The sequence below is a fragment of the Pezoporus occidentalis genome, unplaced genomic scaffold, assembly GCF_034315485.1.
Source record: "Pezoporus occidentalis ecotype Australia unplaced genomic scaffold, CSIRO_AGI_Poc_V1 ctg14, whole genome shotgun sequence".
Lineage (NCBI taxonomy): Eukaryota > Metazoa > Chordata > Aves > Psittaciformes > Psittacidae > Pezoporus > Pezoporus occidentalis.
Window position 1 is genome coordinate 779,857 of NW_026913209.1, and position 14,807 is coordinate 794,663.

A 14,807-nucleotide genomic window follows, 5' to 3' on the forward strand; every position below is an offset into this window, starting at 1 on the left:
GAGAAAGTAATATTTATTTTGCAATACTCAGTTTTTTTCAGGGACATTTTTATCTGAATACTTGCAGCATCCAGAATAGGCATTCTTATTAAAAAGACTATTGAATTTTTTTTTTGTATGATCTTTAATATTGGTGTCTGCAGGCAGGAGGAATGACAAATATGCAAATGTAACTATTTATCATGCCTTACCACTATGTGTTTAAAAATTTATCAGCTAGCAAATTAACATAGATTAAACTTTATAAAGCAAAGCGTATTTATGAAGAAGATGAGACCTTGACACATTTATTCCAGAGTTTCCTAGGGCAGTGAAACATAATACTGTTTTAATGGACTTAAATAAAAACATATGGTGGAGGTCAATATGTATAAAAGAATCTGCGACAACAGAGTAATGGTGGCAATGTTTTTCAAGCTAACACTGTTTATTTCCCCAGCTGGTGTGTTTTTATCCTTGTAATCGCCACAGTCACACATAGTGTCTGTGTGCCTGGCTTGTCCTCACAAGATTTCTGTAGAAATCAGACAGTGTGAAGTGCTAATGGTTTTCTGATTGACTAGATTTGTTTGAAGTAGTATTGGAATCCAATGTTCTTCCACCTTTGTAAGGTAGCATTAGTGCTTTTTCCTTGGTCACAAGCATATGATTATCTGAATATTTCTCAGTGAATTTATAAGCACATATGTCAGAATTGTCCTCTGTGCATATCCACATGAGCAAGCAAATCATCACAGCCATTTGTTATGGAGGGCTTTTTTCCCCACACTCTTCCTTAATTATGAAGTGATGGCAATTGTTTTTGACGTGGTGATACACATTATTTCGAGTAGCAGCAATAACAAAGGTGTTAAAAGTATTCTTTTGTATGCTCAAAGGGGTAAAGCATAATGTTTTACTGCTCTGTAGGGAGTTATAAGAAGTGTTTTAAATGTAAAGCTGCAGTGAGCAGTTTAGCAACTATCTGAACTCCAGAGAACAATAAAATGCGTGTAAACTCACTTGAATAAGTTCACAACCTAAAGGGAAATAGCAAAAATGAGAAAAAAAAATTGTAGCATCACTAAAATTACTACAATTCCTAAATATTCACAGATGTTACTTCTATTTTGAAAGTCAGTTCACCTTACCCATGCCACCTAATATACATTCTCGACCTTTCTTTTAGATTCAAATGAATACAGACAAATATTTACAAACACTTGCACAATTTGAAATGTAATTTGATCCATCATGTTATAATCCTCTGGGAGAATTCAGTGATAGAGAAGTCCTACTACAGTGACTAATCTGACTTTTTTTCCCCTTTTGGTCAATATCAGTGTATTTCCATCTGTATTCACATATAGGACAGGAAATAATTCTGTTGCACAGGCATGCAGAGTTGCTTAAAATCCCAAAGGGTTGTAAGTCAAGCCCAGTAGGCAACTGAACATCACAGTCTGCCTGTTTTTTTTTTATTGTTGGGACCAGAATACAGTAGTGCAGGTGTGTCCTGTCAAGTGTTAAGTAGAGTGGGACGATCAATCTCTCTCTGCTAGTAATGCTCCTGTAGATACAACTGTTGACCCAATTTGCTTTGTTGTTGCAGCAGTGCACTGCTGACTCATGTTCAGCTTGTTCACCAGTACCTTCAGGTCTGTTTCATGAGTGCTGCTCTTCAGCCACACAGATCCCAGCCTCTACTGAGCAATTCATTCATATTGTCCCAAGTGCAGCACCTTGCACTTTGTTCATACAGTTCTTGCTTGCCCACTCTTCCAAACCATCCAGGTCACTTTGTAAGATGGCTTTCCCTTCTGACATGTCCACCTCACCACCCAGTTTAGTGTCATCGGCAGGCTTGGTGAGAGAGTTTTCAATCCCATTCCCCAGATCATTTATGAAGATGTTGAACAGCATAGGACCCAAAATGGATTCCTGGGGGACCTAGCTTGTGACAGACTGTCAGTCTGAGTAAAAAACATTAACCGCCACCCTCTGACTGTGGCCTGTTAGCCAATCTCCTACCCATCTCACAGCCCAACCACCCAATATGCATCTTGCCAGGTTGTCTAAGAGAAGTCTACAAAATCTACAGTGTAAAACACTTTGCTGAAGTCTGGGTAAACAATACCCATGTTTACAGAAGATGTTATTTTGTTGTAGAAGGTGACCAGATTAGTCAGGCATTATTTGCCTTTGGAAAATCTGTGCTGGCTTTTCTCAATCACCTGCTTCATTTGGCTTCTAATATTTTTTGAGAGGACTCATTCCATTACTTTTCCAAGGATCAAAGTAAGAATAACAGGCATGTAGTTTCCTATGTCCTCTTTTTGGCCCTTCCTGTAGATGGGTATGACATTTGCCCTCTTTCAGTCATCTAACATATCCCCTCATCTTTACAACTTTTCAAAGGTTAGAGACAGTGGCCTTGCAATAATATCAGCCACTTCTGTTAATACCCTGGGGTGTATTTCTTCTGGGCCCATAGATTTACGTGGGTTCAGGCTTTGCAAGAGGTCACAGACCATCTATTCCTCCATTACTGCTCGGCTGACACAAGTTTTGTAGCTACTCAATCATGTGATGGTGAAGACAGAGGCAAAAAATGCATTCAGAACCTCTGCTTTGCCTGTGTTAGCTGTAACTAGTTTCTCTGCACTGTTTAGAAATGGGCTTATGTCTATCTTGTTTCTTATTTATCTGAAGAACCCTTTCTACTTCTTCTTGACATCTTTAGGCAATATCACTTCTAGCTGAGCCTTAGAATTCCTGATCACATATCTGCATGCCCGTGTAAGATTCTTGTAGAAACAATAAGATCATTCACTTAAGCTTTTCTTCTTAAAATGAACAAACCCCCAAACCTTCTTTGTAACCCTTCATGGGACTCATTGCAGTATGTCAAAGTCTTTCTTGCATTGAGAATAACAAAACTGAACAAAGTACTTGAGATGCAGTTGCACAAGTGCCAGAGTGACAGGAATAACCACTGCCCTTTGTCTGCTGGCTACTCTCTTGCCAATACAATATGCAGCTGGCCACCTTCATTTCAGGGCCATGATACTAACATTGTTTGCTCTCTGCTCATGCTCCACAGTGATTTTCCACACAGCTGTTTTCTATCTGAGTGACTCTCAACTGCTAACAGGTTTACACATCTCTAGGTGTAGGACTTGGCATTTGCATTTGTTGAACCTTCTGAGATATGTGCCAGCACATTTCTACAGCTCTATAGCTCTCTCAACACAGTAGACCTGCCCTCCAGTATATAATCTACAAACCTGTAAGCATCCCATCCCATTGTCTAGGCCACTAATAATCATGTTAAATAGCATCAAACAAAATATCAGTCCCTGAGGGGTGTCACTCATTGTGGCTAGACACCAACTAGACTTTGAATCCCCTATCTCAATACTTTGATCCCAAAAGATCTAACAGTTTTCCACCCACTTATGTGCTCAATATTTCATCAATATGGCTCTAAGGGTGCTCTATGGAAGAACATACCTTGATAAAAGCAAGGTGAACAACACCCACTGCTCTCCCCATGTCCACAAAGTCACCTATCTCATCCCCCAAAAAACCACAAATCTACAAAGCCACAGAGGAGTCCTCTATTTATATCTTAGAACTCATTTTTTCAGAGTTCTCAAAAATGATAGGCAAAATTTTAGGTAAAGAAAATCCTAATTTTATTCAGTTTCTAGTCACTGTTTCAGTTAATTGCCTTTTTATTGCATAAGCTCCTACTAAGATATTGGGAATTATGTCATTAAAAAAGTGTAAGTAAATAAAAATATGAAAACTATTTTTCTGAACCTCCAAATTGAAAAATATTGCTACAATTTCTAATAACTATAAAACAGGCAATTAGTCCTGTAAAACTGATTAGTAATATACAAAAAAAAAAGTTAATGAGTTTCAATATCTTACAGTATTTAAACAGGTGTGACATTACTATATTCAGCAAATTTAAATACTTGTTACCACCGTGGAAATAGTTCACACCCACGATTATTGTGATATCACATTTTAATGAATAAAACAACTTTATTTTTTTTTGTCTCTGTATATGAAATAGCATATTTTCATCTTTTTGTTATATTTTTTTAATCAGTAATATAAAGCCAGTTTTGGAAGTCTGGATTGTTATTTGCACAATTGGATTAAAATTCCAGAGCTTCCACCATATTTCCATTAAAACAAACTGTTTTTCTTAAATAGCCACTTTGCTGAAATTCCATGTTATCTTGGACTGTCAAATATCTCATAATTTACATGCGTAACATAAGACAAAATGCATAAGTATCTCTTGGAAAGACAGAAAACCAGCCAGCAGACATAGTGTATAATGATGGCTGAGGTAAATTCATAGATCTTTAAAAGTTGGCCTTTGATAACTGTTTAACCCTAAAGGCGTAAGTTTCAAGTGGAAACAGAAGCTCTTCTCTGCGTAAAAGTAACTAGAAAACAACTGTTTGGGCTAGGATAGAGAAACCATTTCTAAAAAATAATAAACCAGTGTTATTCAGCTTAACTGATATGCTGCCAAAGGTGAAGATTAAAAAAATCTGAATGAGAAGGACATACTGGTGGTTTTGGTTATCATGAAAAATCATTAACAACTATTACAATAAAATTTATCAAATAACAGATCTCTTTATTCAAACTACTGCTGTTGCTTGGATAATTTGCTACTAAATATTTCATGTGGAAATTTCCACATTCACAGATGCTGTTTCAACAAAGACTGAAATAGATGCTGATGTAGCCTTGACAATTACCTTGGATTTAAACATATAATGGCTTGGTTTGCTTTGCAATAAAGACCACCTTTTCTGTTATACATAAACTTCTAAATTGTAGAAAATTTTAACATATGGCTAATGGCCACCTTTTTTAATTCCCCATAATTTGCTTGAATATTTGCAGCAGTGTTTTCTGATAACCTGAGTAATATCACAGGCCATCATAACAGTTTTCCCTACATATATATTGTAGAACATATACTTAAAAAAAAATTTAAATATCAGTTTTTTGAAACTCTGAAGATACCTTCAACTCCTGTTTTTATTTGCCATTAACTTATGTTGGCATAGGTATTTGTCCAGTCTTTCCGGTTCATAAATCCAATTCACAAAATTTCTGTTTCATATGATATCTCTAAAAACTTATAATATTTTGTTGATTGACAATTTTGCCACTTTCTGAAAATTAGATTTTGGTAACAGCTCACTGTAGTGTGCAAATGCTTAGCATACTTACTATAGAGTTGTAGAATTTCTTTCACAGTAGATAAATTTGTTACTGTTCTTTCCCTACATTGCAAAATCAAAGTTATATTCCTTTGCAGCCAGACAGTATTCTGCATCTCTGTATAAAGGACACCTATTTTTTCATTTAGAAGATTTTCATCTCATAGCTAATTTTTATTTAATCTACCTCACTTTATAGAGTTCTTTAAAAATGTGTTTTCAACCATTGTTATATATTTTTACATGAAATTAGTTTTAACTTACCAACTACATGTTTTTTAAAAACAAAAGCTTCCTAATGGCATAAATACATGTACACAATTTAGCAGTTCAGGTTGCTTGAAAGGAACAGGCAAAACTTATTGTTTGCTTTGCAAAGGTTGTTGAAGTTAAGGTACATCTTGTTTCATTGAGAAATCAGATATGCTTGCAAATGCATATACACTAATGACAGTACTAGGTTTTGAGGATTTTTGTGTATACTTGAACTTTATGATCTTGAGATTTCCTAAAAGAATTGAAGTAGAGAGGCCTGAAACGTATTATAAGCAGTTTCCTTTTAGCTTTGTGGTGATACTCAGTGAACACCAGAGGGGTAGGAATGCAAGGGCAAAAAAAGGGAAAACTTGTAAACAGATTAAATTTCTGTTTCTAAGTATTTGTTCAAAATAATGTTATAATTTTGGAATAACTGTCTGTTGATAAGTCAGCTGCTTTTCTTAAATTATTTTTTTCAGAATATTTTCCTAATATTTATGCCTCCAAACTTTATAAATATAGGTAAAAGAGAAAATATGCACAATCACTGTTTCTCTATAAATGCACACAGAGACACACACACACACTCATAAATAGATGAAATAGTTCAGAATAGTTCCCCAGTAGCAGATGCAGATTTTCTCCTAGTTCTGTGGAAACGTGGTCACAATGTTGATATTTGTAGTAGTTTAAACCCAGTCAGGTAACTCGTTCACTCACTCTCCCCCTTCTTTCCCTACCCCTACTCCCGGAGGGACCGAGAGGAGAATCAAAAAGAATGCAACTCCCACGGGTTGAGATAAGAACAGTTTAGTAACTAAGGTATAACACAAATCACTACTGCTACCACCAATAATAGTAATGAAAAAGGAAATAACAAGGGAAGAGAATACAACACCTCACCACCAACCGACCAATAACTCGCCCCCCCAGCCGACCAAGCACCGACCGATACCTCTTCCAACCCTGCAGTCCCCTAGCCCTTCCGGCTAACTCCCAGTTACATCCTGTCCGTGACGTGCTGTGGTATGGAATACCTCTTTGGTCAGTTTGGGTCAGGTGTCCTGTCTCTGCCTCCTCCTGGCTTCCCCTCCTCCCTGGCAGAGCATGAGGCTCACAAAGTCCTTGGCCAAACCAAAACATCGCTATCAGCTCTGTTCCCAGGCCGAAAGTCAAAACACAGCACTGCACCAGCTACCAAGAAGGAGAAAAATGACTGCTAATGCTGAACCCAGGACAATATTGCACAATGATTTCTAAGTAACCATTACTGAACATACAGGAGAAATACTCAGTAGGTACTAGTTTCATCCTCAGTAATGTCTCTTTTGATGATGTGGAAAGATAAGTTAAAACTTTTTTTATTTACCATAATTTGTCTTCCTCAGTAATCAACAGCATCAAATAAACTCAGAAAACCCCAAATGTTACATCTTATGTATTAACTAACCAATGTTTTAGATCAGTCATACCACTTCTCACTTTTGCTACAACTGAGATAACAGTCAGGGGTCTACTTTATATCAAGTTAGATATTATTTGATATCTAGATTCATATAATAATCAATAGGCACATATGAGCCATGGTTACTGCAAGATTTTATCATCTAGATTATTTGTTCCTATATTTATTTCTTCTTGCTATATTCCATCATGTATTGTGTGATAATATGGTTTGTTGAGCTGATGGTGTTTCTGATGCTTTGCTGCAAACAACAATGATCAATAAAAAGATATAAGGAGATAACTGAGACTTTGACAAAGTCAGAAAATCTAGAGGGCAAAGAGATATTATATAGGAAGGATAAATTATTTGAAATTTTCATACTTGTACAAGTATTGGAGTTTTGTACATGAAAGATAACACTGAAAAGTGAAATTTTACTAACAACATAGCTTCAAAGTAAGCTAAGAGTGATTTGGGAGGGGGAATATGCCATAAAAATATTGATTTTATAAGCTTATTTTGAATATGGATCAGTGCTTTATATTCAGTTATAGCACTTTGGAAAGATAGATGCATGAAGAAATGCAATGCCATTTTGTCTTGGTTTTGGCTAGGATACTCCAACTGAGCATCTGCAGACTTACAACACTGACCGGGGACTTAAGTTGTCATCTATAAGATTGATAGAATCACTAATTGTAGTATCATTAACTGTAGGGTGTGCTTCTAGAAGTAATGAAAATTCCCTTGTGCTGGATGTTGAAGTCTTGCAGTCACACTTCACAATGCAATCTAAACATAAATTGACGGACAAGATGAAAGACGTAATTTTTGAAAGGTTGAAATGTAATATACTACATTTGTGTGACTTTTGTGGTGCTCCTGAGAGGTAGACTAAAAATGCATTAAGACTGTATTAAGTATGTAGAAAAAGTATTAAAGGAACAACACTTAAGTTCTACTGAAGGTCATTCAAGGTATATGGTGAGATATTCAAATGTCTTAAAGACTTCAGTGAGCACAGACCTTTGATTAAGCTATAAACATCTTTTGCTATCAAAGTTCTTTTAGAAATTAGAAAACCTAATGAAGATTTTTTTCTTCATTGAGAATTTTCCTCCCAGAGGGTCTAAGAAATATTGCTCTTCTGTCTTTATAATACACTTTCCACAGGAAAAATAAAAAACAAAACAAAACAAACAAACAAACCAAAATCCACAAAAAAAAACAACAAATCAACAAAAAAAATACAAAAAAAAAGCCACCAAAACCCAAAACACTACAACAAAATAAACCAAACCAGAAAAATCATGCAATACATGCTTCAGAATCATTTGTAGGGTGTCTATGTGTAATTTTGTGTAAATATTATTGCCAAATAATGGCTTAACATTAGAAAAAATGTAAATGTTTTTGAAGTTCTTTGAGTTGCTGAATGTGTCTGGAGGACGGTTTAGTAAAATAGTTCATCTTTCTCATCCCGTGCATCAATAAAATTCATTGGAGAAAACAAAACACATTGATGTTCTAATGAAATGAGAATGCTGTGTGATCCACATCAGGGAGCAGTCTTGAAAATACATCCTGAATTACCCTATGTAGCACTCAGATAGTTTCATAGTCCATCATTAGACTTTATCTGTAAAAGACAGGAGTTGAAGATATTAAAATTTAAAAAGCACATTTGCAGACAATATGTAATGAGCTCAAGAAAGATGATTGCAGTCAACTATTGTACAGAACATGAGCAATGAAAAAAATCAGAACATATTGCAGGAAGAGATAGAAAGGATAAAATCTTTATTAATGCTCATAAAATCTAAGTGTCAGAAAGCAGAATAGAAATCAAGGAGATTAAGCAAAAGCCAAAAGGCAGATATCAGGGATTTCAAAGGCAGATATGATAGCATAAATGGAAGAATGTAGATTTTTAAAGCAAGGAGAGGAAGTGAAGCAAGAGTGTGAATAGTTGGGAGTTGTAAGTCCATAAGAATGGGGAACAGAACTAAACACTGCTCTTCCTACACATGAACTAAATAAAAACTTTTCATAGGGATTAACTTTTGGAAAAGGAATAGAAAGAACATGGAGGTAATCAATAAAAAGACATCTAAATAAAAAAAAATAGACTTCTAAAATGAGGAGCAAATTTTTACTGTGTAGATTGAATATATTAAACTAGACTTTTAGTAAGTTAATGTAATTCCATTACTTATATTGGACCTAGGCTCTGATATGGAAACAGTGTTTTGGAGAAAAAAAAAGCAGCTTTTACCCCAAGTGATGTACAACACCTGCCACCCTGGCAGTGCAGGTCTGGAAAGACAGCTCCTTTTGCATCTCTCATAAGTTCATCTCTGTAAAGATATACTGCTTATATTTAAGGATCTATTCAAAAAACACTGCATATATCTTGAACCCGGTTACTTTAAAAGGAAGACCATTTCGTTTTGTCCTTGGTTCAGCTTTCACAGTCATTTTTCTCCTTCCTTGTAGCTGGTGAAGTGCAGTGTTTCGGTTGTTGTTAAGTAATGCTTACTCTGATCAAGGAGTTTTCATTCACTCACGCTCTGCCAGTGAAGAGGAGCATAGGAAGCTGGGAGAAAGCAGTGACAGGACACCTGACCCAAACTAACCAAAGGGGTATTCCATACCACAGCATGTCATGACCAGTATATAAACTGATGGAATCACCCATAGGCCCAGACTGCTGCTTAGATCAGGCTGGGTATCGGTCAGCAGATGATGAACAATTGTTTTGCACATCACTTGTGTTTATTGGGTTTTCTTCCCTTTCCTTTTTAATTTTCTGTTCTCTTCCCTTGTTATTTCCCTTAACATTATTATTATTAGCAGTAGTGGTTTTGTATTATACTTTAGTTCTTGGATTGTTTTTATTGGATTGCTCTTATCTCAACCCATAGGGTTTACATCCTTTCAGTTCTCCTCCTCATCCTGTCTGGAGTGGTGTGGAGGAAGTAAGCAAGCAGCTGCTTGATTTTGAGCTACTGGCTGGACTTAATCCATGGCACCTTTGCATATGTAAAAAGATTTTAGAAAGAACATTAAAAAAAAAGTCAATAAAAAAGTGTTTAGGATGGTAATGTCCTGAAAACCAAAATCTTCCTTGTCCAGAACTGGCAAGAACAGACTAAATATCATTACCTTTAAGTTTCTTTACCTAATGTAAATCATACAGAAATTCAGAATTTTCCCTCAAAAAACAACGATTTAACAAATGGTATAATTTTAAAGGGCTAATGTTAATTTATGCAAATTTGAACTTATAAAGAATAATAAATTAAAAGAGAAAACAGCAAATTCATGAAAATAATAAATAAAATGCTACAAAGCAATATCAGTGAATTATACTGCTTTTGACTAAGAAAATATCCCAAGGGCTCTGTCTAGTCATAAATACTTCAGTTGGTTTTGAGTTTGCATGATACTTGATATGGCAGAATGAGTGCATTGGCATCATACTGTTCAACAGTAACAGGCAATCCATAATATTCATTTGGAAGACCTGGCAGACCATATATGCAGGGGTAGACTTTAAATATGAACAGGCAAGCTGGGCCCTCCATTTTACTATGGCTATTTTTGCAAGTGATAGACTGGGTCAAACCTTGTTCTGAATGAAATCAAGGGATAAAAGTCTGTAGCACACAATAGACATGAGATCAGGTTTGCTATTCAGAAGAGCCACAAAGATTAGCACGTGGGTCTTTTCTGTAGAAATTATTGATAGGTGCTGATTCCTGCACTGCTGGAAAACAGCATCACACAAAACCCTCCAGTTCACAGCTTCACCACCAAAGAATGTTCTATATCTTTATTGCATTGGAGATGGTGTCAAGGAATGAAAGACATGATTCCTTCTTTCAAAAACATATTTCAAAAACTATCAAGATAAATGGGTAAAGATGGTGCTTATGAAGGGCATGGGAAGGTGAAGATCAGTGTGAATTTAATCCAGTACCTTATTGACATTATTATAGGGATAGGCATAAAAAGCATCTACTGCAACGATGTGTGAGCAGTAAATTCACACTTGTAAAACACTTCAGGATCTAACATTATCAGACCAAGCGATAAAGTAAAATATCTAGTTTCAGTAAGCTCAGAGCTGCAGAAAAAGGAAGTTAAATAAGGTGTGCTCTGACCCAAATGGTAATTTGCTTTTAGCGTATTCTGAATTTCATGTTTCAGTAGGAGGTGAGCTGCCTAATATCATAAGAAACTGAGATCTTGGGAAACAAGATGAACACATAGCTTGACTTCGTATGAATGAATTACAATTAATATAGCCACTTTTAGAGAATAAAAGGCTCATTTCCATAATCCCGGTCCATAGAAACATTCTTTAATAGAATGGAGTTCTATTAGCTCTGAAATATCTGCTCACTTTAGAAAGAGCTTGTTATCAACTTTCTCTTAGAAATTAAAATCAGTGGAATAAGCCCAGGCTTTTGTGTATGGCGCATAGGGGTAAAGGTTGCAGGCCTTCTCTATTTTATTTGGGATTTTTTATTTTTTTTTTATTTAAGTTGTAGTTGGAAGATAAATTTACTTATATGTTTTGGTTCTTTCTTTCCTCTGCAGTGAAATGAAGCAACTTGGAAACCATCTGCATAAACAAACAGCCATAAACTTAGTTTAAGTAAGTGGCAAGTTGTCTCAGGCTTGCAGCTGCTTTTGTATTGCTGAAGGACAGTGATAAACCTGACACTATGTATCTAGTTATTGTGTCAGCCCCATAAATTGTATAAGAAAAGGTGCAGAATATATATTCAACTATAGCACAACCTATGAGATTGTTGTAAATGGCAGAAATAGAAAATCTGAAAAAAAACCTCAAATTTAATCAAGATAAATAAATATTCTGTCCAGTTATTATGAAACATACACAGCTTTTCATTCTTTCTTCTCCAGTTCTATCTGCACAGCTACCTGATAAGTTTCTGTTTCTTCAGAGGCATGTAAGCCAAGTGGTACAAAAATATGCCCCATGAAACTGGCAATAAAGCAGATTCTTATCTCGATGTCTTTGACAGAAGAACTTAAAAAGAACTTTAGAAAAGTTTTCTATGAATCTGCTTCATCAATAAACGGAGAAGGTGCTGCTCAGTAGCAGTTTGCAAAGTACCTTTTTCATTATGATTCCTTAAACTAAGATAACATTTATAAGCATTGCATTAATAATGATTTCTAGAAGTAGGCTTCTGAATAAATTATATCTATTATAATGTGTTGTAGAGAAAATTACTTTGACATAATAAATTATCTAGTGGCAACCTTTAACAATGTGGTTGAAATGATGATTTTTAAACTTTTCAATCAGGAACATTTCCTCTGCAAGTGGAAAAGCCACCTTTTACAAAGATCTAGCCTTTGCATATAGGTTTATGATGTACTTTGTGGGTGTGCACAACTGTTTGCACACACTCCATGCTGGAAAAAAGTGGTCTACCCAGGATAACATGGAACCATGCCTGCACTAACTGAGACCAGATGAAATGCCACACTATTGCTGTATGACCAAATTTTTTCAATCCCAAATTCTGTCAGATTGAACTATGTCTGCTATATAGATCAAAAATATCCTTTTTATGAGATAGAAACAGTACCAAATAAGTTGCTGCATATCCTTACTTCATGTTTTTAACATCCAAAAGCATATTCAATAATTAGCTTATAATTTAAAATCAGTTAAAAACTTTGAGCCTTTTAAGAATTTGGCATCTATGTCAGTCTTTATTTTGTTCCAAATGATCATAGAAATGGAATAAACCAGATGTTTAGACTTTCTGTCATTAACATTCATTGAAATTTTATGCATAACTATATCAGAGAATATTAGGCTGTAATTTAGCTTCTCTCTAATTATTATGATTACATAAACTATAGACAGGTCAGGCTAACAGCACATGTAACTCATCAGTGTGACTACCCTGACAACAGAGATAGTAGCTAGTCACCCCTACCGTCTTTTAAAACTAATTTGCATGCATTAATTCAATTTGCTTCAATGAATGTCTGCTATTCATGTGCCAGGAATTCTGATTTGTACTTATTTCATTCAACTGTTGCTTCTTTTTAAAGGTTCTGTGACCAACTGCTTTTTGGGCATTTGCCCATAAATAACACTTTACAGCACTGCTGCCTTGTCAATACCACTTAAATTACTCAGCAGCAGGGAAGGAACTGAAACAGGAGCACAGGGGAAATCCTTCAATGCAAAAGGAAATAAACTTGTAGGCAGAGATATCTGAACTGGTTTTGCCCCCTCTTTAGACTATAGATGATCCTAAAAGCCAGGGGAAATAATGTGAACAATAAAAAAGAAAAATCAGATTAATCCCACTTGGGACTACAAACAATAAAATAAATAGGTGGCCTTTTTTTTTTTGCCAGTACTGCAGGAATTAGTTAAGAGAGTACTTCCAGGTTATAACACGTTTGATTTCCTCTAAAGATCATTAGGTTTGTCATAATCGTAACAGTTCCCCATTAAATTGAAAATTAGCATTTCCATTCTAAACCACATTTTCATTAAGTTTTGTTCCTTGAATGATGTAGAATAACCCAGTATGATAGATTCATCACATAACAAGATTTCACATTACTTTGTGGGTTTTTTCACTAAATATTTGTTATTGTCATGTGTTCAGCTGTAACAGTTATTTTTCTCCTTCCTTGCAGCTGATGCAACAGTGTGTTTCGGCTTTAGTCTGAGAACTTTGATAACACACCAATGTTTTTAGTTGTTGCTAATTAATGCTTACTCTGATCAAGGACTTTTTTGTCTCATGTTCTGCCAGTGAGGAGGGGCATGGGAAGCTGGGAGGAAGCAGAGACAGGACGCCTAACCAAAGGGGTATTCCATACCACAGCACATCATGGCCAGTATAGAAACTGAGGGGAGTTACCCTGAAGGCCCAGATTGCTGCTCAGGTCAGGCTAGGTACCAGTCAGTGGGTGGTGAGCAATTGTATTCTCTCCCCTTATTATTTCCCTTATCATTGTTATTATTCATGGTAGCAGTAGTGGTTTTGTGTTATTTACTGGACGGTTCTTATCTGTGCTCATGGGAGTTACATTCTTTTGATTCTCCTCCCCATCCTGCTGCACGATTCTGAGTTACTGGCTGGGTTTAAACTGCGATGGTTATATATAGACTTATTATGCATTCTAAACAACCATTTATATTTTCCATATGTGAATCTATATAAAGTATTTATATACTGGGTAAATTCAAGCTGCAACCAAAGAAATTTTTTTAAGATTTTTTTTTCTTCTACTCTGTATATATATATATTTTGAGGAAATATTTACACTTAATTGCATTTTGAAAACTTAAGAGGTAATGAAATAGCTATCTGGGAGACTCAGATGAAAAGGCTGATGATTATATAGTTGTTACTGCTTGATAGTCCAGATGACACTGTTAATTATAATTAATCACCTACATACTACTACAAACATAAGTGCCATTGTATGAAAGAGAAATTCTCTGTGTTGTGGAGATCATAATAGCATGCCTTACGAAAGAAACAAGGGCCAAGTACAGCACACATGGGAAACTGTAGATAGAGAGTAGTGATGAGTAATATATGGAGGATTGCCTAGAAAAACAAATTTTCTAAACAGGTTTGCAGGAAGAGCTGAAGGTATATGGTCTGTTCACAGGGCTGCCAGACACCTCTTGGATCAATTCCCTGCAGATAAGTCAGTCATGAAATCGCTTCCATAAACTCTCTAAGTTCTACCTTTAAAGCATTTGGGGGTGAATTGCTCTCAGTACTTGTGCATGGAAGGCTGACCCAGAACTGTGTTCTGAGAGTTAGATCCCTTCTTCT